The sequence below is a fragment of the Colias eurytheme genome, chromosome 10 (assembly GCF_061535395.1).
Source record: "Colias eurytheme isolate Ceu_HAF_F1 chromosome 10, ilColEury1 Martin Lab GWU primary, whole genome shotgun sequence".
Classification (NCBI taxonomy): domain Eukaryota; kingdom Metazoa; phylum Arthropoda; class Insecta; order Lepidoptera; family Pieridae; genus Colias; species Colias eurytheme.
The window spans coordinates 6611525-6638759 of NC_142989.1; the positions used below are offsets into that span (position 1 = coordinate 6611525).

Here is a 27235-nt window from a genome sequence, read left to right on the forward strand (position 1 = left end):
CGCTAAAGTTGTTTACTTTTGTTGTCGTCCAAAATAGTACCGATTTAAATCAAAGAAATAAGTTATATATTATACCTATGTTATCAAAGACGTCAGCGTGAAGTGTATTATGTAGTATGTACGGATATAAAAATCGAATTGGTATGAAATCGATCTATAGAAGAGTATCAAATACTTCCTAATGTGATTACGTGTTAACCTTAATTAGTTTTTATACTCAACGAAATAGAGGCTATAATTCTTTATAGCATTAGTTGTAAAACAAGTTGGTCATGATTTTGAGTGGGGGAAGGCTCTCGCGCAGCCAGTGTGACGCTGTCGTTCGTTGGATACAATCGGTTTTAACGATTCAAATAAGAAATCGATACAGATCCGTAGTGAAAGTGCTCGATTTTTAAATGTGTAGTTTTCTTACATTCATTCAAGTGCTTGCAAATGTGAACAGTGGATCGTTTGGTTACAATTGAGAGCGTGTGTACAAATGTAGACTTGCTCGATACAAGTGATTTCAGTTTTTATTGATTGGAGGTAAAGGTGATAATTCTTTGCAGGTAATTACACATTACAGTTAATGATGACTAATTTATTATTTCTCAATTCGACGATGAAGCTTCAAATTTGAAGGGAAATTAACTTTCCATTGCGCTTAAACTTTATAGTCAGGTGGCTTTCAATTTTCATTATCATGCAATTACCTAGATCTTCTTTAGTATTTCACAAAATTCGAACTTACAAATGCCTACCTATTGGCAGCACAATAAGCAGCTTACGTAGGTACAAATATATAAAAAAGAATGTAAATCACGACCGCCGAAATAAAACAAAAAACCAGTGATGCAATACTTACTGGCGTAATGAAATTTTTTTATAATCAAACGAAGAATCTCAATTAATTATTTATTTTTATTAAATTACCTCAATGAATTAGAAATCAAAATTCAATAACAAATTAAAATAGTAACCTAACTGCTGACATCGTTTTTGACAGATTTACTACGGAATTGCGAATCACTGATAGGCTTCCTTCAAAGATTCTGGATATTACCTCAGCCATCTCAGCCTTATTTTTATTATTTAAATGATTAGACCGTGTATGTATTATAAAGTATTATCTCAGAAATTAAAAAATGTGCCATGACTACCACGTATACCCATTTAATGAAGCATTATGAGATACCTACCTTCTAGATTTCCTCCCGCGGCTTCGCCCGCGTTTCCAAATAAAAACCCGTATAGTTCCCCTTCCCGTGGGATTTCCGGGATAAAACCTATCATAGGTATATATAACACATAGGTGTTAATCCAATTACACTCTATACCTATGTATGCTAAACATTGTAATCGGCTCAGTAGTATTTGCGTGAAAGAGTAACAAACATCCATACATCCATACTTACAAACTTTCGCCTTTATAATAGTAGTAGGATAATATAATCTATTTATAATTAAAGGCAAATTAAACGTTAATAATATTGTATTATGAACCTATTTATTACATTAATTTTCGATCCACGAGGCATATAGTCTACACGAGATTTCCGGAAGATATTTAATCTGTGAGCTTTCACAGATTGGGCTGGCTTAGGAATTCTCACGATAAGTGAAGATCCGTTTATCGTTGTCGTTGTAATTCGAAATATTCAACGTTTCACTGAACATGTTGTTATTGTACATATGGGTAGGTATAATAATATGATGTATTAATTATGAGTGATATAGGTAAGTACTCTAAGTTCATGTAATATTATGTTGTCACTTGAAATACTCACTTCTCTTCGTAACTCGTAAGACACTTCGATGTTCTGAAGAACATGCAAAAAGCATGATACATTTATATTTTGCCTCATAGGGTCATTGCGCCTGTTCGCGTCCACTTAGTGCAGTTGGAAAGTTTGAAGGAGAAAATAAAAATGTTCCAGAACTAATTTCAACGCAAAATTTATGTAACGTGTTCATTACATAGTCTATTTTAAGATTTACTTTCGATTGTGTTGGAAATATCATGTGGTTTTTATTTATCTAGACAAATAGCAGAATTAGGCGTTTTACCCAGTTCGCGTCCAAAAATTCCAGTTTGCGTCCACCCGTGGACCAGTTCGCGTCCACCAGCTTAGAAAAAGAATTAAGAGTGTATTGGGTGATATTTTATCAGATAAATGCAAATAAAAATTAGATTTTAATAATTCATTTATTTACGAATATAGTAATTTAATAAAAACCGACCAAATGCGAGTGGGACTCGCACACCGAGGGTTCCTGTATAAACTGTTTTTTTTTCATATGTTTTAACTATAAATGATTATTTTTTCAATGTTTCCCTTATTTATGCTATAAGACGTTGCTTCGTACCAAACTTCAAGTGTCTGTGTTCACGTAAAGTACCCCTGTAGGTTTTGATTCCCTTGCGAATGTCGAAATTTGCGAAAATTTGCAGCATAAACGGCTGTATCTTCTGATTGCTTTGGCTTATAAGTTTGATTTTTTCACTGCTTCAAGGGACCGTAGACTTGAGTATTCAATATAAATTTCAGCTTTATATCTCAACGCGTTACTGAGAAAAAGGGTTTTGACAGAAAGACAGACCGGCAGACGGACATACAGACGAACGGATATCCTTTTGAGGTTCGGAACCCCAAAATCAACATTATTATTAATATAATTCACTGTAAGGAAACTGGAAAAACTTATTTATATATATCTTCTCATCATTAATAGAACTAAAAATTAACAAAAAACAAAGTTACGTTATGTAAATAAATAATAATCAGTTCTATTAAGATTACCTACCTACCCTATTTTTAGTTTCTAATGAATTAAATTTATTTTTTGTTTATATGATTTTCTTAACCACAGACTTATTGATTCTCATTCTCAAAGATACTAGTCTCATTCTTAGAAAACCCATTTTAAAATGAAAAAAATTGCATAAAAATTTGCTAATTTGAATGAAAATTTAAATTATCAACTTGTAGTCTTAGTCAAAAATTTACAATCTATTTTAAATTACATATTTTAACAAACAATTCATTGCTACTTAATGAAAAACAATGTGGACGCAATATGTTCTATTGTTATGCACTATAGGTATAGTTTGCGCCCACCGTGGACGCAAAATGGAAGTTGTACAAATTCGGTGTAGTAATTCGCGTCCACCTTATTTTAGCTATTAATTGTAAAAGAAATAAGCTGATTTATAATCCATACTATTCCATGTTTTGTTAGCAAAGTAAAGAAACAGTTACATATTCAAAAATTCACATTTAACAATAAGATACTTACCGTCAAACGCGACGCTGCGCACTATTTTTTTCTCAAAATCCCGCGCGTTTTAGCTCTTTCGTTTAATAACCAAAATTAAATATTTTTTTTAAATAGGATAGGCGGTGCGCAGGCATATTTTGAATATGTGTGCATGTCTCTTATACATTGAGGTATTATCGGAAATTTTTCTTATTACAATTTTACTTAAAGTATACTTATTTTCGTGAATTTTCTAAAAGATATCCGCAAAATGGACGCGAATAGGCATGTGGACGCGAACAGGCGCAATGACCCTACCTAGTTCTTTTGAGGATCCATAATAACGAGTCCCATCAGAGTTCAGACCCGTCTATTAGTTCGCGAATCAACGCTTCTCATAATTGCCCTCAGACTTGAAAGAAATGCATGATGCTTGTCTCTTCTTCAAGCAGGATAGGTTACAGGAACAGCAACTATGCGAGTTTTTTTTGACAACACAAGCGAAGTCTGTGGCAGAAACCTAGTTAAAGATAAGACCCAAATACTAGGTACATTCAGACATAATTTGAAACTCGTGGATGCTGTACAAAGTCCATATAAGAAGCAAATAACACAAAGCCTGAGATTGAAACTTGAGAAGTACTCATTTCGGTACTTCTACGCTAGTTCGAAACAAACAAACGCGTTTGGCGAAATTTGTCGTGCTGCAGATCACAAAGACTGATAAATCAGTATCTAAGCTCCTAGGTATGTCCTAGAACGCCGATACAATTTTTATGGGAAATATTAAATACCTATAGCATTACATAAAGTTTTATTTAATGCAATATTTTCTGCTGATCTATTAATGCATTATTTATCTTATTATCTTGAAAAATAACGAAATATTTTTATAACACAGCAGTGGTTTTGTAAATTGATGTAATAAATGTCAAGCACAATTTCTGTTTTATGGAAAAAAAGGCGTCAAAATAATTCGTTTCTAAATCAAAACATTGCTGAGATTCACAAGGTTTTTAATTGAAGTTTCTAGCTGTTTAATTGAAGTTTATTACAAACAAAATCTATAAAACGAACTTACGTTATATTAAATTCAAGTCAAAGGTGTTCTAACTAATAGAAATAAACCTATTTCCAAAGCCACGTATCTAGTTATACGATATTATATCTATGGCTGCCTACGCTATGTAGGCTCTCTATATAATAACGAATGTGCGCCTACATACGACATTCCTACGTCCTTAGTCGACATCGATAGTTTGAATGTATCATAAAGTAAAAGAAATCATTCAGTGACCACGTTGATCCGATGTGGTCATTTGCATAAAAATATCTTTCTATTTTTAGCAAGTAAAGTAAAAATATATTAAGTAAGTGATGTACTTTCATCATGCATAGGCATTTATCTCTAATAATAAGCTAACTAAACATAATATTTTATAATTATCTAATAATAATCCAAGCAACATAATCCATACTAATATTAGGTATAAATGCGAAAGTAACTCTGTCTGTCTGTCTGTTACTCAATCACGCCTTAACTACTGAATCAATTTGCATGAAATTTGGTATGGAGATATTTTGATACCCGAGAAAGGACATAGGCTACCTTTTATTGCGAAATATGTACCACGGGCAAAGCCGGGGCGGACCTCTAGTATAATATATAAGGACTTGTTAATCAAGGTCTTTTCTAACCCAAAAGAAATTTAATGACTAACCATCCCAAAACCGAATTCTAATGATGATTCTAATACGGTTTTGGGTTGAGTATTCATTCAATTTCTTAACTAATTGAAAATAAATAAATTACAGAACAACAAATTTCGAATGTTCTCTAGCTAAACATTTGCCAAACCGCTTTCAAAACACATGTCGACAAATAATTAGAAAAATCTATACTAGTATTATAAAGCTGCAGTTTGTTTGTTTGTTTGAGCGCACTCGTCTCAGGAACTACGTCAGATAACAGATTTGAAAAATTATTTCACTGTTAAACAGTCCAATTATCGAGGAAGGCTATATCATAATATCATCATCGCGCTAAAAACAATAGCTGCGGGTAACACCGCACGGCACAGCTAGTAAATGATAAAATAATTAAATTATTATATTTTAATAAATCATTTAAAATGAACCTTCCACTTCCTAGTATGAATTATGAAGGTTATAACCGGATTGAAAGGTTTGGTGATATCAAGTTTGTTGGCAAGGTCGAATTTAACTTCAACATTTAAACAACAATGGTTTAAACCCATAGCAACCTTCAGGGTAGGAATTATTGTAATTAACAAATAATTTTATCTAAATGCTGATATTGAACCCGCATATAATATCTACTAACCAAAGCACTTTATACATGGTATTCATTAATTATATTGATACGTGTAGTAAACGGAAATTAAATAGTAAAAAATTGGTTGTCTGTAAAGTCGGTTTACTGACGATAGTTGAACGTGACAACGTCCGATTGTGCTTCTTTGTCGCTCGTTCCGCGCTCTCGCTTGCACTTCAAGCCTTACATGGAACGCCTCAGAGCGAGGTAACGCCGCATGAGTCATGTTTTTTCGTGCGTGCAGCCGGCTCTATCGAATTATAAGACGTTGTCACGTCAAAAATCAGTGTGGTTTTTGGCAATACTAATATTTGGTAGGTAATGTTATTCTATTATATTATGTAGATACTAGCGGTCCGCCCCGGCTTCGCCCGTGGTACATATTTCGCAATAAAAGGTAGCCTGTGTTCTTTCTCAGGGTCTTAAGATTATCTGTGCCAAATTTCATCAAAATCGGTCCAGTAGTTTATGCGTTAAAACCATAAATACGTACATACAAACCTTTCCTCTTTATAATATTAGTATAGATAGGTATATCATTACCTATTTATTTACATGTCATATGCGCCAAAAAGTGGATTTCACATGACATAAAAATACAATAGCGTATCTACCAGTAATACCCCACTTTTACGAGAAATAGATGCTAGTGTCAACAAAATCCTCAAAGTAAGCTCTTTCATTTAGGTTTACAGTTCACACGTTCTTTTATAGCTGAATAGCAGAGCTATTATAGACTCTAGTAAAATGGAAATAAAGTCTCAGCAAATAATGTCAAACTACATTGAAGAGACAAGGCACGTGAAGTTAATAAACATACAAATATTCGTACAAGTTATTTATGCATATAAGGTACACCGCAATATTCGTACAAGTTATTTATGCATATAAGGTACACCGCATTTTAGAGTAGGTACAGGGTACTGTTGCTAGGCCTTTTTTATGTCGGCGTGTGTTTTTAAGCAGCTTTGTATCCCATTAAAAATTAATTGAAGAATAATAAGACGAGTTACACATGTTGCGCACTACGTCAGAATTTAGACCATATACACATTTTTTTAAACATTCGTTAGCGTATATTGTATATAAATATCATTGTAGAAAACCGTACATGTAACCTACATAATAAATAACAATGAGATAATTTTGTTATGAAATAGGTATACCATCATTAAATATTATTAAAATTTAAAACATCTCCATATTGGATCAATTGGAGATATTATATTAAAGATTTCCATTGTTTGAGTTACCCGTAGCTTTCTTGCTTTTATAGTCTGGTCATTTATCCAATTTGTAGGAACCTTTTCCTTCTGCCTATCAATCTCTATCGGGTATGAGGGATACGTCAATTTCAATCACGAAAAAGCGGTTAATGTCTTCAGAATGGTTTGGATGAAATGACACAGATAACTTATAACTTTGATTAACGTCTACCTTACAACGAATCCTTAACAGGGCTGGGGTAAATGCTAGTGCAATAATATAAGTCCGTGTAGATCTAACCTAATATTCTAAATAAATATCCGTAAATAGAGTGTGAATCTTTGAAATTTTTTACATACTTCTCCAACATAGGCACAAAGTAATACTTTATTGGACGGATAAGTTTTATCCAAGCATTGAAAAATCGGCCCTTAAAGGTAAAGCATGTGAAAGGTTTTCCATGTAGATTGTTGGTAACTAATGGTTTTATAGTTAGATGGAAATAAGATTTTATATAGTTAGTTCTATCTTTATTGGCATACTTATATATCTATTTAAATAAGTATTTATTTAGTAGTGTCGGAACATGGTCGGAACCAAACTCCAATTATTTGTTAGAATGGACGATGGTAATATTATAGTGAAAACATTTTATGGCTTCTATAAAACTTTATGGTTGTAACACTAACTTAGCCTTTAAATAACTATAATGGGTCTCGAAAAAATTGATAAATTCAATTTTAATCTATATTTGTCAAAAATATTGCAAAGGAAAAGTATATGAGATATTATTTAACATTTTTTTGTCTATTTGAGATAATCTTCCATAGGTAACTAAGGGACTTGAATGAGCTTTAATTTTCTTTACCTTTTCTTCAATAAGTTGTAGGTTTATCTTTCGACCTAACCTACCTAGTATTAGTCTTGATTATATTACCGAAGTACATGATACGTATGCTATAAATTAAATTCATAATAGTTATATGAGTAGATAGTTTGTTTCAAATTTAATTAAATCCTGGGCTGTAGTTTCCAGACGTTGCGTCAAATAAATCAAATTAATATTTTCCTCTTTAATATTTTGTGCAGTATTTCAATTCAGATAAATAATTGACCTACCTAGAATATTTCTTCTACATTATTGAACCTACCTAAATGATATTCAAGCTTCTACTTGCTTTCAATCACAGCTTTCAATGGAAAGCACAAAGAAACATTGTCAAAGTACATATGCGATGCTGTCAAGCAAATGCAATACAAAATGTTATATATAGCAGGATGTTGCTTTTAACAATTTCTATTGCAATGCGACGACGAACATTTTATTTGATCTCCATGTTGGATATGTGAGATTGATCCGAAGTAATGTATATCTCTATAATACCTGGTACATACTTTGATATATCGCGTAAAGTTGCTAAAAATGAGATTCGTAGCGTAGATTAGATAAAATGCTAATTTTGAACCATGAAACATTAATTTATTATACATTATATACTTTACCTATATTTATTTTAATCTAGACAATACTTTAAATATTATCCAATATTCAAACAAGTATTTTAAGACGAGAAGCTAAATTCGTTATACATTATTGTATTATTACACTGCCTATAGCTGTATTGTTTTCTACTTAATTACTAATTGAATTAATCCACGCTTTTCATATTCGCAGAAATGTTAGGACGTCGACAGTCATGTATAATTAACTAGCTCACGCCCGCGGATTTGTCCGCGTTTTCAGAGAAAATCTCACATAGTTCCTGTTCCTGTGGAATTTCCGGGATAAAACCTATTCTATGTGTTAATCCAAGCTATGTGTGTGCTAAATTTCATTGTAATCTGTCCATTTGTATTCGCGTGAAAAAGTAACAACCACTCATACACACAAACTTTCGAATTTATAATAGTAGGATATAAATCATAAACTTAAATTTCTATAGTAAATCACAATGTCTTAGAATACAATACAATACAAAATACTTTATTTAACACACACATAGGTACAGGAGATAAGAAAAAGAAAAGAGAAAAACATATAAGATAGGTGTACACATGTTAAATAGGCGGCCTTATCGCTTTCAAGCGATCTCTGCCAGGCAACCTTTGGATAGTATTAGTTTTATGCAGTAGAATGAGATAGGTGGTGTTTAAATTAAATTAAATTAAAAAAGATAACAGACAAAAAAAATGATATAGTTAGTAGAAATAATTAAAGTACAAAAAATAAAATAAAATAAATATAATTTAAAATGATATACATGCGTAATATATAATATGTAATACGATATCTAATAGAATAGTATTTATGGCGAAAGACACCTGATAATTGGTAATACCCGTCTCACATAAATGTATTACTACAGTGTTGCAGGTGATTTACAAGCTTTTAAAGGCCGTTACTGTAAGCCCCAATGTGGCTAGGTAGTCGGTACACGAATATTGTAGGTCTAAAAGACTATAGTGATGATGTTGTTGTACTTACTCTTTGAAGGAAGGATGAAATTTTGGAAATGTGAACAGTGAAATAAGTGTTTTTAGTGTAGGTACGGACAAAATAAGTAGGTAGGTATACTAAATACTTCGATATTTGTGCTTTTATATAAAACTAGAGGTCCGCCCCGGCTTCGCCCGTGGTACATATTTCGCAATAAAAGGTAGCCTATGTCCTTTCTCTGGTATCAAAATATCTCCATACCAAATTTCATGCAAATTGGTGCAGTAGTTTAGGCGTGATTGAGTAACAGACAGACAGACAGAGTTAATTTCGCATTTATAATATTAGTATGGATGCATTATTATTAATATTTAACACTATGATTTGGAACTAGCGCATGTGCAAGTCATTGCACAGATTTTTAAGAAAATATAATTTCATGATTAGTGCAAAAGGAAATAATATGTTTAGGTATATGTTTCAGGTAGGTAGCAAATAAAATGAGAATAATAATTAAATGAATAAAACATAAAAAAAATAAATATCGCAATTATTTTCCTGGCTGTTAAAATTTTTGCCAACCAATTGCAAGCATAATTGGGCTTAATTATAGAGAAGTTAAAAACGTACTTGAACCAACTTTCCTTTAAAGCATTGGCTTTCGAAAAGAGTTAATTTCTCGAAGGTTCTCGTCACATATTTTGACCCGAAACCCGTCAGCATTCACCTGTCAAGTGACCTAGTACATTTAAGGAAATACAGGTACTTAATAGCAATTGGTATATATGAGTTATTTATTTTCTGTAGAATTTGGGTATATGGTTTAAAATAACAGGGTGTTAACCATTGAGATAATATTAATAGGAGACGACACCGCCTACATCACTTATGTTCCACTCAACATACGTCATGTGACGTATGTTGAGCGGTATTTTTTAATGGTTTTAAAGTGAAACGCATCAAACATGCCTTCGTGTGTGTTACGATATTGCACAAATAATACAAATAATACGGAAAAGTGCAAAGGAATAACTTTCATCGTTAAGTACCTAGTTAACTAAATAATAATTTTTAAAACTTAGAGCAAAAAAAATGGCGCACAGATTTTGTTCGTGGTGTCTCCTCCATACGTAGTAATATTATCTCAATGGTGTTAACAGAAGATATTATTATCTCATCAATTTGCTTTAACTACAATATAAGATGTATGTTATGTTCAGTAAATACTTATATTTTAGATTTTACTCACCATATTTAAGTTACATAAATTATACGAAATAAGAACTTATTAAAATATAAAAAGCATTATAATTATAAACAGCAACATGATAAAGTTGAAACGAAGCCACTTATTTATTATTATATCCTTAAAGAGAAATTTGAACCTTGTGCCTGCTTATTACATACAATTTTATAATTAAGACGAAGTGGAAAGTAAATAAAATTTAAATAAGATATCAATAGGATAATTATTAACTAATCTCGTGCAAATTGTTTTCCAATAGAAATGGTAGTCTATATTCGAGACCTTAGATTGAGACTCTTCGACAATAGAAAAGGACAAGGCTATGTCATTTACAGAGTGTTGCTTGTGATATAAATTTGTAACTATATTTAAACAAATATTCTAATAACTTTTCGGATATTTAAATTCTTTTCAACTGCAGGAACAATAGACCATACAGTGAATGTAATCTTTTATATAGCGTCATTTTTGCCTTGGAGGAAATTGTACCTACTATTTACTATAGAATAAATAAGATGGAAAAAATAATGATTTGTTTATCATTACATCGTTCTTATACCTATAATGGCTTGATCGTTCAGTAAAAACAATCTTAAGTCATTGTTCTATAAGTACGCAGTACGAAACTACTCTTATTACATAAAACAGTAACCTTTTTACATATATATATCACCACTCATATAATCTCAAAGGAACATACTGTACAATAGTAATACTATTTGGTCCGTAAAGTTTGAAAACTCGATACGATGTGCGACTAATTTCTATTAATCAAAGCTCAATTCACGTGAATTAGGTGTTGGACAAACTACTCAAGTTACTCAGTCTCTCGAGTTTTGGTTTAACGTTAATTATTGTAACTAGTTTGTTTTATTTAGCATTAACTAACATTTATATGGTTTCTTTTATGTTTAAAACTAGCTGTGCCTCGCGGGTTGTATTGCTCCGCTCTTATTGGTCTTAGTGTATACAGCCTTTGTGTTAATACTAAATATGTGTGCACCAAATCTAATGAAAATCGTTTCAGACGTTTTTGCGTGAAGGAATAACAAACTAACATACAAAGTTAATTGCTTATAGTTTAATCGCACGTACTTACTACTAATCACAACAAGAAGTGTCGAATTACAGCTGTTAATCTGGCCATTAATTATAGTTTACATATCTACACGCATTGTATCCATTATTCATCTCTCTTATAATATGGATTTAGAATGCAATTGTTTCAGGATTAATTACCTATAGGTCGAAGTACGAATAGTTACAATATCTCAATATACGGTTTCATATCGTATTTTATTGTTACTAACCGAATTGTTCGCTCCTAACAATACTAATTATGAATCCACTATACAATACTAAGCGATGGCCGCAACCACACAACCAACGTGGATAGTATAATAGTAATAGATTTATTTGTATTTTGTATATAAAATTCTTATGATAGGTAATGTAAATGAGACCTAGGCAAGTAAAGCCTACAAACCTAGATAGGTACGAGGTATAAAGAAATAACGATGCTTATAACTTTACTAGTAGTTGTCTACATCTTCTATTATTGCAAGTTTGTAAGATTGTATCGATGAATGTAACTCTTACAAGGGCACACGATTGAACGGATTTTGATGATGCTTGGCAGACGGCAGTGCAGCAGATGCTTAGAGCAGATGTTATTAGTCAGATCTACATAAACTTCCGAGTTCGCGAGTAAAACCGCGCGGCACCACTAAATAGTCTTCTTATAAAGAAGAGACGGTGACGGAAGTGTAAAACCCACTTACAACCCGTAGCCTTCTATGTTACACAACAGATCCGTCTTATTGACCTTAAGTAGGTAACTGTTATGACGTTAGTGCTAGCCTTTATTAGAATGGCGTAATATTTACGTTTGTTTTATATTGTCTACAATCTATAGGTACTTGAAATAAATACACCTCATATTTTCCTCTCAGAATTTCGCTAGTAAGATTATTTTCATATTTAGAAATGTTCGAGAAATGTTCTATAAGCTTTGCCAATTCTAATTACCTACTTTCTAACATTTATACTTCGGCGCGTCCGAAATATCTTTATGTAACTGTTCCTAAAATAAATAAAATTAATATGTGATTATGTTCAAAATGTGATTCAAAACAACCTTTTTTACATAGAATATACTCGCAAAAAATAATTATCGAGTCAACGGAAGTGAAACCTTATTTTCGCATTTACAGTTTTTATCGCGATTCAAACAACGTTGAGATAATAACATCATTACACGAAATTATTACTTTTCACCACTAAACAATTACTTTTTAATTAATTACTATACCTGCTTATCAATCAACAAGGGTTCATTGAACTCTGGTTATGGGACAAAGCCCACGCGACGTTAGTTCGAATGATTGAATATATTCTATCTCCCTCACTCTTTAGCATAGAAAAAGAGAGATTATGGAGAAATTAGCGGTGGTTTATTACCAAGCGATGCTTTCACATAATAATTATGGACGTTTCAATAGCAAGCATAGTTTGTATGTTACATGCATAAAAAGTAAATGGAAAACGTATTAGCATTTTAATGGTAGTTTTTTTATGAATAACCTCATATGCAATGCGCGGGTAAAATGTAATGGTAAAATTTGATATTTAAAGTAAATAATATGTAATTTAAAGTATTTTGGTAAGGTAGACATTTATTCTGTATTTTCAGATTTTATAGTATGAAATCTTCTCATTGAGTTAATTTATACCGGAGATTGACCCGGCTGTTTCGATGCATAAGCACAGGCTATTTATTTTAAATGCACATGAGTTGCCTCCTTGTTAATGTATTAGAATCATAGAAATATTAGAATGTATCACGACTCAAATATCATTGTTAGGCCGGTTATACATTTATATATGACAAGCGCGACTATCAGTGCGTACGTCACGCACTGATGGTCGGTGAAGCTCTGCAACCGGCCTTATGTGGTCGACATTTTTGACAAATCGTTTCTTTAAGTTTCATTGCATTGCGTGCAATGACATGCAGAAGACAATGCAATCGTAAGAGTGGTGTCGAATTTAGACCACCCACTAGTCCTAGTAAAGTATTAATCGCAAGGAAACATTAAATTGCAATGTTAATTTATACTCACTCATGATTTGCATTCCAAGCATAACGTCTGAAGTGGAAAAAAATAATTATTCCAGCTTCCAAAGTGTCGAAAAGTGGCCAAATTTTGCAACAAACAAATTTACAAAGTCGTCGTCGTCAAACGGGAAATCTTATAAGTTTTAGATAGTTGCGTGTTGGCTGCAAGTTTTCAGTAGTTACACGAAATCCTGTTTGAACGTAGAGAAACTATTCAGTTCTGCTTACAAGCTTGATCGTTTAATGTTTCCCCTTCTATAGTAATTAGTTACTGATATTCCACCAATTACTCAATACAGTTAACTTTGAATATTATCATAAACTCATCCATGTTGAGAATCAACAGATTGTTACAATAAAAATATAACTACATGCTATAAAACAAAAGTTGCTGTCGCTTAGACCTGTGAACTTAGACCCTCTTTAAAAGTACGCAACGGATTTTGATACGGTTTTTAATCGATAGACTGATTTACGAGGTTGGTTTTAGTATACAAGTTTATCATCGTATTAGGTTTAAGACAAAAAGCCGGGCGGTGGAACGGGGAATGTAATCCATCGTCCGGTGCGGTGAGGCGACTTGAGACGTGTTCCGCTCATGCCGCCAACGGGAGGGAAGAGCAGGCAAACCACCTTTCCTGTTCTTGGCTTGTGCCTGGCCTGGAGATGGGCTGCCGCCGAGGGGGTCGCGGAAGAATTCTAACAAATACCCGCGGCCCCATCATTAAAGCGGCTCGACGGAACACAGTGGGGTTTTAGTCGGTAAGAATCCGACATAACCCACGGCTCCTTCCCCGGGGGCCGTGGGTATCTTTGGAAGATTTCCCCACTATAAAAAAAAAGGTTTAAGACAAAGCGGGCGAAACATCGGAAACCTAGTAATAAGTTTAAAGCAAACACTTTTGACTAAGTTGAATATTTAGCGCTGCAAATTGCAATGCAGGGCAGAGCTCTAATTATAAACTGGTTTTTCTTATCAGTTACATAACACTTGCAGAATACTATGTCATGCATTTAAATAGTCCACATTGTAATATTACATATAGGTACGTGACTAACATCCATATGTTAAAATGTCCCAAGTGAAGAGAGTGTAATTTCAATACACAAAACATATTCTCAAATATTTTTGTGGTATGTTGTCGCAGGCATTTTACTCAATACCAGATGATCCGCTTTAAGAATTGAGATATAATTTGATACAAACAGTTAAGTAGGTTTATGTATTGGAAACACTTATAAAATTGAGCATGAATATGTGTGTACATTGCTTTTTTATCTTTGTGTTTTAGCCGAGTTTTCTCGATGGATTTAGTTTTAGGTTTGAAGAAGCAGTTGTCTCTTTACTCTTTATTATTGTACAATATTTTCTATAAATTTCTTTACTCCTCCGTAATACTACTCAAAACTTCAGCTACTGTTTTAGATAAGAACTAGCGACCCGCCCCGGCTTCGCACGGGTGCAATGCTGATACTAAAAAACTGTGAACGTTGTACCTATATAAAAACATAGCGGCCCGGCCGGCCGGTACCGCCGCAAACGCTACATCCCGCAATTTTTAAATCTGTAATATCTTCGAAAATATTCACTTAAATCATACGGTGTAAAGGGCCATATAGATCTATATTAAATGAACAATGTAATCAAGGTATTTAATTGGTTAAGGATTAATGCTGTATTGGTGAAAATCGCTTCGAAAATTAGCTATTATTTGTCGTAAAAAGTAAATGACAAAAAAATGTTATTGTGGGTTATCCATAAGAAATAGACATATACCATCGCGGACTTTTCTGTAGACCTTTTCAATGTGTATAATACTTAGTACATTATTTTGATAAAACTCGTAGGGTTCAGCCTGCGTTTGCAATATAAGCGGAAAAAATGTAATTTTTTACGACATCACATTAGAAACCTTAAAAATAACAGTACTTCTCCACTATTTAATGGATGTTATTATACACATAAACCTTCCTCTTGAATCACTCTATCTATTAAAAAAAACCGCATCAAAATCCGTTGCGTAGTTTCAAAGATTTAAGCGTACAAAGGGACATAGGGACATAGGGACAGGGAAAGCGACTTTGTTTTATACTATGTAGTGATTTAAAAAATGCGGAATCGTTCCAGTAGCATTTACTACGACCATACCTACAGCCTACTATGTACTTACTCGTCAGGAATGTTAAATTTCACTTTAAATTCGTGATATCAGTGATCATCTCGTGATACAAGCTACGCATTCCAATTTGAGATGTTTATCAAACCAGAGTCTATGGACATCTTAAAATAAGTACCTACTACCGAATTTGGGTAAATGATTTAAACAGTAATAAAGCACTGGTGTAACACTACTATATTTTTACTTTAAAAACTTTCATCTCAAAACCGACAAGTCTTTTGTAAAACAGTTATTAACATACGCTAACAATGTTCGCCTTAATTTTAATATTCATACAGTCATTAGAAACTGCACTACACGTAAAAACTTAACCGCGACGCTCCATAACGCATCATTTTGGACTTCATTACACTATTGTGTGAACAATTACAAATTTAACACACGTTTAAATACCTCTGTACGTCCGGGAGACAATACGTATTATATTTAGTTAGAATCGTTTACTTGCGACCGCACGCGTCATGGTCACTGACTTTGAGTAACGGTAGGTAGCTCCGTGCTATTCGACTGCATCTGATCTTCAGTTTATAGAACTTCGATATCCATGTCAGAAATACCTTTAATATTGGAAAAAAAATGTTAGAGATGAGGTGTAATGTCTGTGTTAAGTTATGCATGATTCTTAGTAGAAGGTCTAGGTAATTATTGTTTTGTTCTTGAGAACGATTGAATATAGATTTTTTCGGCTTGCTTTTTGTCTTAATAAAACAGGAACAGGAATAAATCTTTGTCTTTCTTGATCTTACATTTAAATATGTTTATGGTTGTTTATGTCCAGATATTCAAGAACCACGCAAGAAGAGAAAATTGTGTGTCCGGACTCCGGAAACGGTGTCTTTTCCTTTCATGTAATTTTAGATTTTCTTCGAAAGACGCTAATAATAAGGCTATTATGCAAGGATTCAGAACAAAGGTTCATGTTTAACGTCTATACCGCAATCATCATTAATATCGACTAAAGAAATTACGTCATCGTTACATAATAGGCCTTTTTTATCTCTTGACTTCAGTATTTTAGCCAAAAGCCAAAAAGGCAAAAATAATTACTAAATGCATAGCTATATGTGCACATTTAACATTAGATCTACCTAGATTTAAAAATGCTCGTATTTGAAACGATCCAACTTTGTGGAGCTCAAAATATTTAGCGAAACTATTGTCTTGATACTCTTTAAGCTAACATTTATTAAAGTATGTGTTTCTATCACTTGTGAATGACATTATGAATATATGAGTAGATTGATACATAATGTTGCTGTATTTACCTCGTCGCCGTTTCCAACACCACCAGGTCTAATTAATGTTAATTAGCTCCACATATATAAGGACAATTCTTTAATAAATTTACTACTACGTATAGTATTTCATTATCTGTGCTCAGTGCTACTACCCACTATCAGAAAAACATCAGAAACTTGGTGGAAAAAGTCAATTTCTAACCAGATAGTTTTCTAGTTGTAACACCAGTACTAAGATTGAAGTGGAAAAAGTAGGTTGTAATAAAACGTTTTAAAGTCACGAATGTTGCTTATTCCACTGATACAATTTGTTATAGTGCCAGGTGTATATTACGCAATAAATAACTTTACCTCCTTGTAATATTGCTGATTTTTCCTTAACACGTTACTATTAGAAGACTGAAGAGTTATCGTTGTTAAAATGTAGTAACATAGCAAATAGTTTTAAAGTCTGTTAAACACAGTATATGCAAGAATGTTGTCTACAAAAGAGTGTTGTTATGTTACGACTTACGAGTTTCTAGAATCATAATAAAGTCCAAATAAGAATGTCAGTGACAATTGTTTTCTGTCAATTTACATGGCAGGTTTTCATAGAATTAAAAAAGTCATATCAAAATATTTTAACGATGACGATTTTGTAACCATAAAACAGGTATGGTATTTTAAGAACTCGTTTTAGCCATCATACTTCATTCGTTTAAAATAACATCTGTGACGTAACAAAATGGCGGAAACTCATTTCCTTTTCTAATTTGGCGCGCAATGGACCTCAATTATATCCTTGTTTCAAGGTTACATTCTTAATTCGCTTTCTATTGGCAGCCGATCATTTGAGGAACTTTCTAAATCAATTCCTTGTACAATGTTGTACCTAACATGAATAGTGAGTTTGTATATTCTTGTACCTAACCTCAAATTATAATGTTCTAATAGGAATAGTGAGATAAAGTAGGATAACTTGGACGAATTTAATTAATGTTATGTTTCTTTTAACATAGTTATAAAATATCTTAACTATTCTATAATATTGTATGCTTTGATTATACGGTAACAATCCTACTTTGTAATTCAAAAAAATCTAATTTATAAAATAGATTTGATACACATCAAAGTGCTATTTTCACAACCATACATACATAAGTCATAACATGATACATAACATCCTGGTTGGACAGTACGCTACTTATGATTATAAAGTACTTACTGGGGGGTTAGCATGTTATCTTAAAGCAGTATTATTTCCAGTGCGAGAAAGGGATGGTGCTAGACGACCTGACAAATGCTCACCTATAATATGTATACTGTATAGTCTGTATAGCTCTTTAATTTTTATAGACAGGATATTATATCAGATATTGCTATTAACTATCATGGTAACCCGTTTAACGTATGATAATAAAACGAATTCATTTTAATAATTCCCCAACATTTATATACAAGCTACGTTTGCACCATAGCATTTCTTTCGCCTGTCAAATCTTTGAAATCGCGATACTCCGAACCATGGTTACTTTCTACCCATCGACACTTGAAAGCGAACGCAGACTTTCTTGTCGCACACTTTCTAATGCTGTTACGTGAGTGATAATCTCGTAATTTGGCTGTGACGTGAATGGGAGAAACTGAATCATAATATTATTGTTTTTAATTTTTTGTACTGGCATCTAAGAATTTAGCGGTGATTGTTATTTTTAATTTTTTGTGCTCGTGAAGGTTTTGGCGGCGATTGCTATTTTCAGTCTGTTTGTTGGATATTAATAATTTAATAATACTTCAGGTATATTAAAACTGTATTAAGCATCTTTCTCCACATTTATTTGTTGAATGTAAACATATCAATTTCGTTTGAATGTAGTTTAAATTCTCAAATATTCCTAAAGGTTATCACAACGAAAGACAGCTCAGACAATTTTATTGTATTACAAATATTATTTATGTACGATAAAATATAAAATAATACCCACAGGTGTAGTAAATTGCCGGGCTATATCTAGTTTAAAATGAACATCGTAATTGCCACCATATAACAATAACAGTTGAATGTTCTGCACTTATTTCATTTCGTGGAAACTTTTAGTAGGTACCTACTACTCTCTCACGAGTGTTTGCAGGATACGAAATGAATAATAATAAATACTTTTCGTTTTACTAAAAAATAATTAATTACCTATATTAGTTATTGTTATATGTGGTTTTGGTTTAATTATAAAGTATGAAACTTAATTAGACATAAAACTAACATTGAAAATGCTTCTGTAAATGGTAGACCGTACACATTGGGGCGCGTAACGAGACACATATAATTACGTATATTTTGTTGCTTGTAAATAAAGTAGGTTTACTCTAGTCTTTATTAGTTAAACAAAACTATAATTAGTTGGGAAAAAGAAGAAACTAGAAAGTATTTAAATTAATTATTAATTTATCAAACCAAAATCATGCTGACCCTAATGTAATAACGAAGTATTTGTGAATTCTTTTATTATCAATCACGAGAACCATAATAGACAATAACAAATCAATTTCAAAGATAATAAAAATAAAGATTCCAGTCTTTGTTTCAATTATGAACGAAATTGAGACTCGGAAACTAAGACCATTAAAACAATAAACATTTATTATTATTATTAGAGAATTGGAACGTGGCTTTAGGTAGTACACGCTTATTTATATATTTAATTTTTGTTAGAGAAAATATTTAATTTTTGTATTTTTACGTGATTGGTGATAAAAAGCAAGCGTTGTGATTTTATTTCTGTACATTGTGGGGATCAAAATAGTATCTATTACCTATGTGTAGATAATTTTAAGAATTCATTATTTTATTATAATTATTTTTGGTATCGTCAATTAAAAGTCGAATTTCTACGCCAACATTTTTTTCAAAAGAAATGGAAGAACGATTTTATCTGATACAATTATGATTTTAGATACTTTATAATACATTTGAAGTTAAACTTTAGTTTCCGTTGGTTTATTACTGAAAATTTCAAAAATATTTGTACCAATATTTTGGCTTGCATGAAAAAAAGACATGTAGATTTAAGGGTATCTAATGCTTAATTTAGTTCAGACAAGCTAAGTTACTAATTCTAAATAATAACAGTTTTTAATTATTGTTATCGAACAAATAGAACGGTCAACTTTCTACATTAATCCAAATACCAGGCAAGCAACCATCCGTTTTATTTTATCTTCAATTTGTAAATCTCTTTTATAGTTGATAATAATAGAAATCAAAAGATTCCACGATATTGCCGTAAGGTACAGGTGTTTCAGTCTAGTCAGACAATAATATCTACCTATGTTAATTTGATGGCCGCAGGATAAGCTAAACGTTTTGCTATTGCTTATAGTTATAAATTTTTAAAAAGCTTTTTATTTCTTCTTCTTTTTCTTAACTTGAATATTTGTTTTGTTAGTTAGTTGATTGTTGTTATAATGGACAAGATCAGACACAATCGTTTTCAGATAATGCTATTTTATTTTAACCAAAAATATTGAGATAAAATTTATCAAATGTTAAAAAACAAAAGGTACGTAGGTACGTACGTGTACGTGTATATCAACGACCCTTATTTTCAAATTGTCATAAATCTCGGAGGTAAATTCAAGGTCTTTTCTACAGACATATATTTACCTATTTATTACTCGTAGTACTATACATGCCTATGTATAAACCGGCTAGGTATATCATATATCACTCGTTTCAAGTACCACATAATGCGGTTGCCCCCTACTTTCACATTGCAATCTTACCTAGTTATTCAAGTACCTAGGTAATCAATTCATTAGCCATATATAGGTAACCATGGATTTATAGATAGTATCAGTCTTAAATTAATATTAAGCTTTTGAAATCCACGACAAAGACATTCATGAACGCAAGGCGATTTGCGAATTTATAATATTATAATAACATTACCAACATTACTGTTTATGCGAAGCCGAGGTTTAGCTTTTGAGATATTGTACTTTACAAGTTAAACTTGCACCTAGCTGAGTAGTGCTCAGATAACTTTAGTCACTTACTTTAACTTAAATATTTAACATAGGATATGTCTTGACTTAATTTTCATGTAATTAAGATAAATACCTGCCGCATCGCTCAAGCTTAGGATTAAATTCATTAATCTTAATGTTCGTATCGAGACATTGATACAAACATTAAAATACACCTTGCCCTCAGGATGATTCAAATATTACATAATATCAGATAAAAGATAATCACAAAACACAACATGTATAAAAAATTGCTTATTTTGGTATTATTATACAGGTAGGTACATAAGTTGTAGGAGTTACATAGGCACTTAGGTTTTTAAATTATCCCTCTTGTTGTAAAAAATAAGCGCTCGTTAAAAATACCAAGATATTTTTCTCTAATGTCGCAGTTCATACAAATTGTGATAAGGGCAAATGAAAGGTCTTATAAAATAAAAAATAAAAAAAAACATAATTAAGTAGATTCGAAATATTTAAAAAGGTACATAGTTGGAATATGTTTAACATAAAAAAACTTTTTATTATTTACAAACGTTGAAGGTAAGTGAACAATTTTTTATTTAAATTTTGAATGGATGCGAGATATGATAAACAGACGCTCATTGCTCAGTTCACTTCGGTGGAATTTCACTTTAACACTGCGCAAGTAAGATATAAAACAGTTGTTCGTTCTACTAATTAAAAATAACAGTATAATTACGTAGCATCGTCATTGTGGGTAATTTCATTGATAGAGAGACATCTGTCAGAGACAAATCTTCTCTTAATAAGTACGAATCGCAAAATGTTATATATATAATGTTACAATAAATAATAGTGTTACATATATAATGTAAGCGCATAACTCGAGAACGGCTGAACCGATTTCCTTAATTCGTTTTTTATAATTTTCCTTCAAGTACGAGGATGGTTCAATCAGCAACACACAGTAGTAGACATAAGACTGATTAAAACTCGCTTTTGTTTCTTTAGCGAAAACAAAGCGAAGAGAGCATTGATTGAATATATGTATGCAAAATAATATGTACATATACTATTGTTAGCGATCGACATAGCGTCATTGTATATATGTTTAGTTAATTTGTTAGTGTAGATTAAAATTAGAAGATATAGACCGCATGATTTGTACTGCGAGTCGCTTATGAATAGGTTTAAGCATTGAGATGAGAGTATTGCACCCCATACCGTATTGTAATGTTTAAATGTTTTGTTTTAATTTTATATTTAAGTTATTATAGTAATTACTTACTAGATGTTTAATTACGACATTGTGCTTTGGAAATTTTGGTTACATGATGATTTATATCGCTCACTTATATGTAATGTGATGACTGTACATTGAGCACTTACAAAATAAACGCTCACTTATGTTGTGATGACTCGTAAACGTGCATATACATTTTAGTAATGTGTAAAATGTATATATAAATTCAGTAATGTGTAGATATTTTTTGGAAATAGATATTGTATACGAATAGTAAACCTGTATGTTATGTCGTGCATAAGATGTATTTATTGTTTTACTTGTAAATGATTTTGTATAAGGTTTGCTTTTAATAAAGTTACGAGCAATTAGAGGGTTGGTTGATAACAAAACGGGCGCACGAATTGAGCATAACGTACGGGCTCACCGTGCTAAACTAGTATATAATCCCCACGGCGAGCGTAGCAAATCAGTTCTCGGGAGTCAACGGTACGGAGCACACGTAACTTACGCGACTATCACCAGCCCTCGAAAGCTACTTCAAGAAGAATTGCTGCAGTTTTATTTCGCCACGTTTCGTAATATTCGTTATTGCGAAGCCCGCGTGCTTTGCACCGCGAAATACGCGTTCCTCTTATACGTGCAGAGGGTTGTATTGGCGTATAGTACGTTTCCACGGACGCTAGCAGAAGCGTCGGGAGTGAGCGTGAACCAGCGTTCGAAGGCGTTCACTCAGCGGAGATAGACATACGTTGTTTATCGGTCGTGCACATTATATCGCGTGACCTGCGTACGAACAAGCTCGTACTGCGCCTACGCCGCGATATACACGGTCGCATTTCTGTTTCCGCACCACAACATTTTTGGTCCTTCGAGCCGGATGCAACATCAACTCGCTAAGACGCCGCTACGGTAGAATAGATGCTTTAGTTCTTGCCGAGTTAGACAAATTACAAGCATTGAGAAAAATAACAGACGATCCTCGCGATGTATGTATGTTCGCGAGTCAAATAAATAACAGTGTGGCGGCTATCAAAGGTTTGAAGAGACCCGAATACCTACAAGCGCCGCATATTGTGAAAATGATATTAGACAAGCTACCACAATCGTTTTTATATCGGTGGTATGATTTTATCGGCGACGAGGAACATGGTGTTTCGGATATTACACGTGTTTCACAATGGCTTAACCGTGAAGCAGATCGATGTGGATCACACGTGAGTCTTGGTGAAACAAACAATTGGAGAATGAATAGAAAGAATTTATATTATAGTGTAGAAAATGATGTTGCGTCATATAGTGTCAGTGAAAGTAAGAACACGTGCTTTCATTGCAAAAAAGACCACGTGCTTAGTGAGTGCCCACAATTCATGAAATTAACAATACAAGAACGTTGGGATATTGTTAAGAAGCATCGCGTATGTTTTAATTGCTTAAAAGGAAAGCATCGTAAAGAAAACTGTCGCAAATCGCCATGCAAATATTGTAAACGGTGGCATCACTCGCTTTTGCACGTTGAATATGCCGTGCAAAAGCCAGACAGCGATAGTGTGCATCAAGAGCCTGTAACGACGAATACAGTGAATAATGTGTGTGCACCTATGACGTCACGAGCTTATCTCAAAATGCTAGAAGTCGAAATATTTGGGCCAAAGGGTTCGGAAAAAATTATTGCCCTGTTAGATGAAGGCTCTACAGTTACTTTATTGGACTCAGCTGTGGCAAAACGTATTGGTGCTAGTGGTGCAAAAACTCAACTTGTGATACAAACTGTGGGTGGAAGAAATATTGTGAATAGTGACACGCAAGTGATAAAGTTAAAAGTGAAAGGTATGCATAACAAAAAAGTGCAAAAATTAAATCAAGTGCATACAGTAGACAATTTAAAACTAGCCCCGCAGTTTTTCGACAAACAACGAATAAAACAGTTCCGTCATCTACGTGAGTTTACTACTCAACTGTACTACGAGGCCCAAGCACCTATGATGCTTATCGGGCAAGATAATTGGCAATTATTAGCATCAAAACAAACAAGAAAAGGAAGACCAGGCCAACCAGTGGCTTCACGTACAGCACTAGGTTGGGTGCTTCATGGTATTGATGAAAACAACACGTCAAGGTCAGTTAATTATATTGTAAACACGTGTTTTGTTGCAAACGCAAACAATGTTATGCCTCAGGGTGAAATAAATAACATAAAAAGCCCACGTGACCTACAAGTGAAAGATTATGCATTTACAACGCATAATAATACTTGCAAGTTGAAAATTGACAGAAATGAACACGTGACGAGAAAGGGCCGATATAAAAGTAACAACAATTGTTCTAACATGTCTCTTACAAAGACATTTAGAGATAAAGTGCCCTCACAACATTATATCAACGGTAAAATGAATCGTCAAGTTAACTGGTCCTCCACACGATATGAAAATTGGAAATTTCGAAAATTTGGTCCTGATGGGATACACGCTACTGAAAGTGTTTATGAAACAGGCTCGATCGCTAATCACAGAGATTAGTGCTATGCACGAGGGGGAGGACAAAAATGTTGTGGTGCGGAAACAGAAATGCGACCGTGTATATCGCGGCGTAGGCGCAGTACGAGCTTGTTCGTACGCAGGTCACGCGATATAATGTGCACGACCGATAAACAACGTATGTCTATCTCCGCTGAGTGAACGCCTTCGAACGCTGGTTCACGCTCACTCCCGACGCTTCTGCTAGCGTCCGTGGAAACGTACTATACGCCAATACAACCCTCTGCACGTATAAGAGGAACGCGTATTTCGCGGTGCAAAGCACGCGGGCTTCGCAATAACGAATATTACGAAACGTGGCGAAATAAAACTGCAGCAATTCTTCTTGAAGTAGCTTTCGAGGGCTGGTGATAGTCGCGTAAGTTACGTGTGCTCCGTACCGTTGACTCCCGAGAACTGATTTGCTACGCTCGCCGTGGGGATTATATACTAGTTTAGCACGGTGAGCCCGTACGTTATGCTCAATTCGTGCGCCCGTTTTGTTATCAACCAACCCTCTAATTGCTCGTAACTTTATTAAAAGCAAACCTTATACAAAATCATTTACAAGTAAAACAATAAATACATCTTATGCACGACATAACATACAGGTTTACTATTCGTATACAATATCTATTTCCAAAAAATATCTACACATTACTGAATTTATATATACATTTTACACATTACTAAAATGTATATGCACGTTTACGAGTCATCACAACATAAGTGAGCGTTTATTTTGTAAGTGCTCAATGTACAGTCATCACATTACATATAAGTGAGCGATATAAATCATCATGTAACCAAAATTTCCAAAGCACAATGTCGTAATTAAACATCTAGTAAGTAATTACTATAATAACTTAAATATAAAATTAAAACAAAACATTTAAACATTACAATACGGTATGGGGTGCAATACTCTCATCTCAATGCTTAAACCTATTCATAAGCGACTCGCAGTACAAATCATGCGGTCTATATCTTCTAATTTTAATCTACACTAACAAATTAACTAAACATATATACAATGACGCTATGTCGATCGCTAACAACTATATAGGTACCTACATACTAACATTAATCCAGTTTATACAGTGACATCCCTTCGCGCGATTATATTCCTTAAAATGCCCAAAAACGTGAAAATTCTCATTCAAATTGTACGCATAATCATGTTGGTTTAACAAAAACTATTTTGCTAACAAACTGTTTCAAATTGGAGCGGAAAGAAAATGTCAATAGAAGCACGAGGTTTCATTCACATTTGAACTCCATGTTAAGAACGTACTATGTAGTGTGTGAAGGTTTTAAATCAGAATAACACTGATATTTTTTTGTATTACACTTACATTTTTAGATTATTTTATCTTTAAAATGTAATGAGACAGGTTAATGTATATGTACCTATTTGAAAAGTTAACTCTTAACCTATGCAAGAAAAATCATCTAAGTAGGTAGATAATACGTAAAAATCTTCTAGTTTTATTTATTTACCTAAGTAGATAATGTGTATTATAGATAGAATATATTATTTTGTCATTATAATATGAACTAAATATAAAAGGTTGGTTATTAAAATAACAACTGTTGTCTATTATATTGAAAGGTTTGGTATCTAGATTAGTTTCTCTTAGGGTTCGCTATTTCATTACAAAATCTATTATACGCACATTACACCTTTAGTTCTCTGGTTCAACAACACAAACAATTATATATTCATTTAATAAACTAGCTGCTCTGTACGTTGTTCTGTCCTATTGCCCATTTTTCATGTTTTCTCTGCATAAGAACCTTCTATACAAAAACGTTAAAAAAAGCAGAAATATTAAATTGGTCTAGCCGATCTTGTGTTTTACGCTTAGCAACACATTTGGTGATTCATTTTTATTAAAAAGTTATAAATTATAAATATAATATACCTAGAAGTAGATACAATTACCAAGCAATGACAAATGAGTGAATCTTAATGCATCAGAGAACTTGTTAAATGATTAATAGCTTTTCCAATAAACCATAATTAAATTGTTCATTAGTCAAATACAATAGTAACCACGAGTAGTTCGGGAAAACTACATATTTAACCTTTTGACCGCCAGAGCAAAAACGCATCGCCGTGCCCTCCACGCCAAGCCACAAATTCAATGAGATAACCTTGAAAATAGTAGGGATTCCAAAATGTTATCGATAAACATAATAATTCACGTCTGAATATTTGAATAAACAGCTTATAACACAAAAATAATATTTATTTAACCTCATCTCCTACTGTAAAAACTTAAGACCACATTAAATAGCAACTATCAACAAAAAAATCAACCTTTTGAGATACAAAAATACATATAAAATTGCAGCAAGTTACAGCACTATTCTCTATCAGTTACGCCCCATTGGCATGTATACATGCCAATGGCGCGGGCAACCATCCTTTTTTTTATAATCTCTCGCTTCTGATTAGGGATGTGTAGCTGTATATTATTATAACTTATCGAGTTTATTTATTA

At 33.0% G+C, this 27235-nt stretch overlaps 1 protein-coding gene across 2 annotated transcripts in view; it reads left to right on the plus strand.

The window, feature by feature from the left end:
• The first annotated feature begins 303 nt into the window (after positions 1 to 303).
• The window catches only part of Cad96Ca (tyrosine kinase receptor Cad96Ca), a 74978-nt gene continuing 48046 nt past the window's right edge, over positions 304 to 27235 (plus strand). For both annotated transcript variants that reach the window (XM_090106074.1, XM_090106075.1), the window contains exon 1: positions 304 to 551. The gene's annotated coding sequence lies outside the window, so the exon portion shown is untranslated. The remainder of the gene's footprint in view (positions 552 to 27235) is intronic.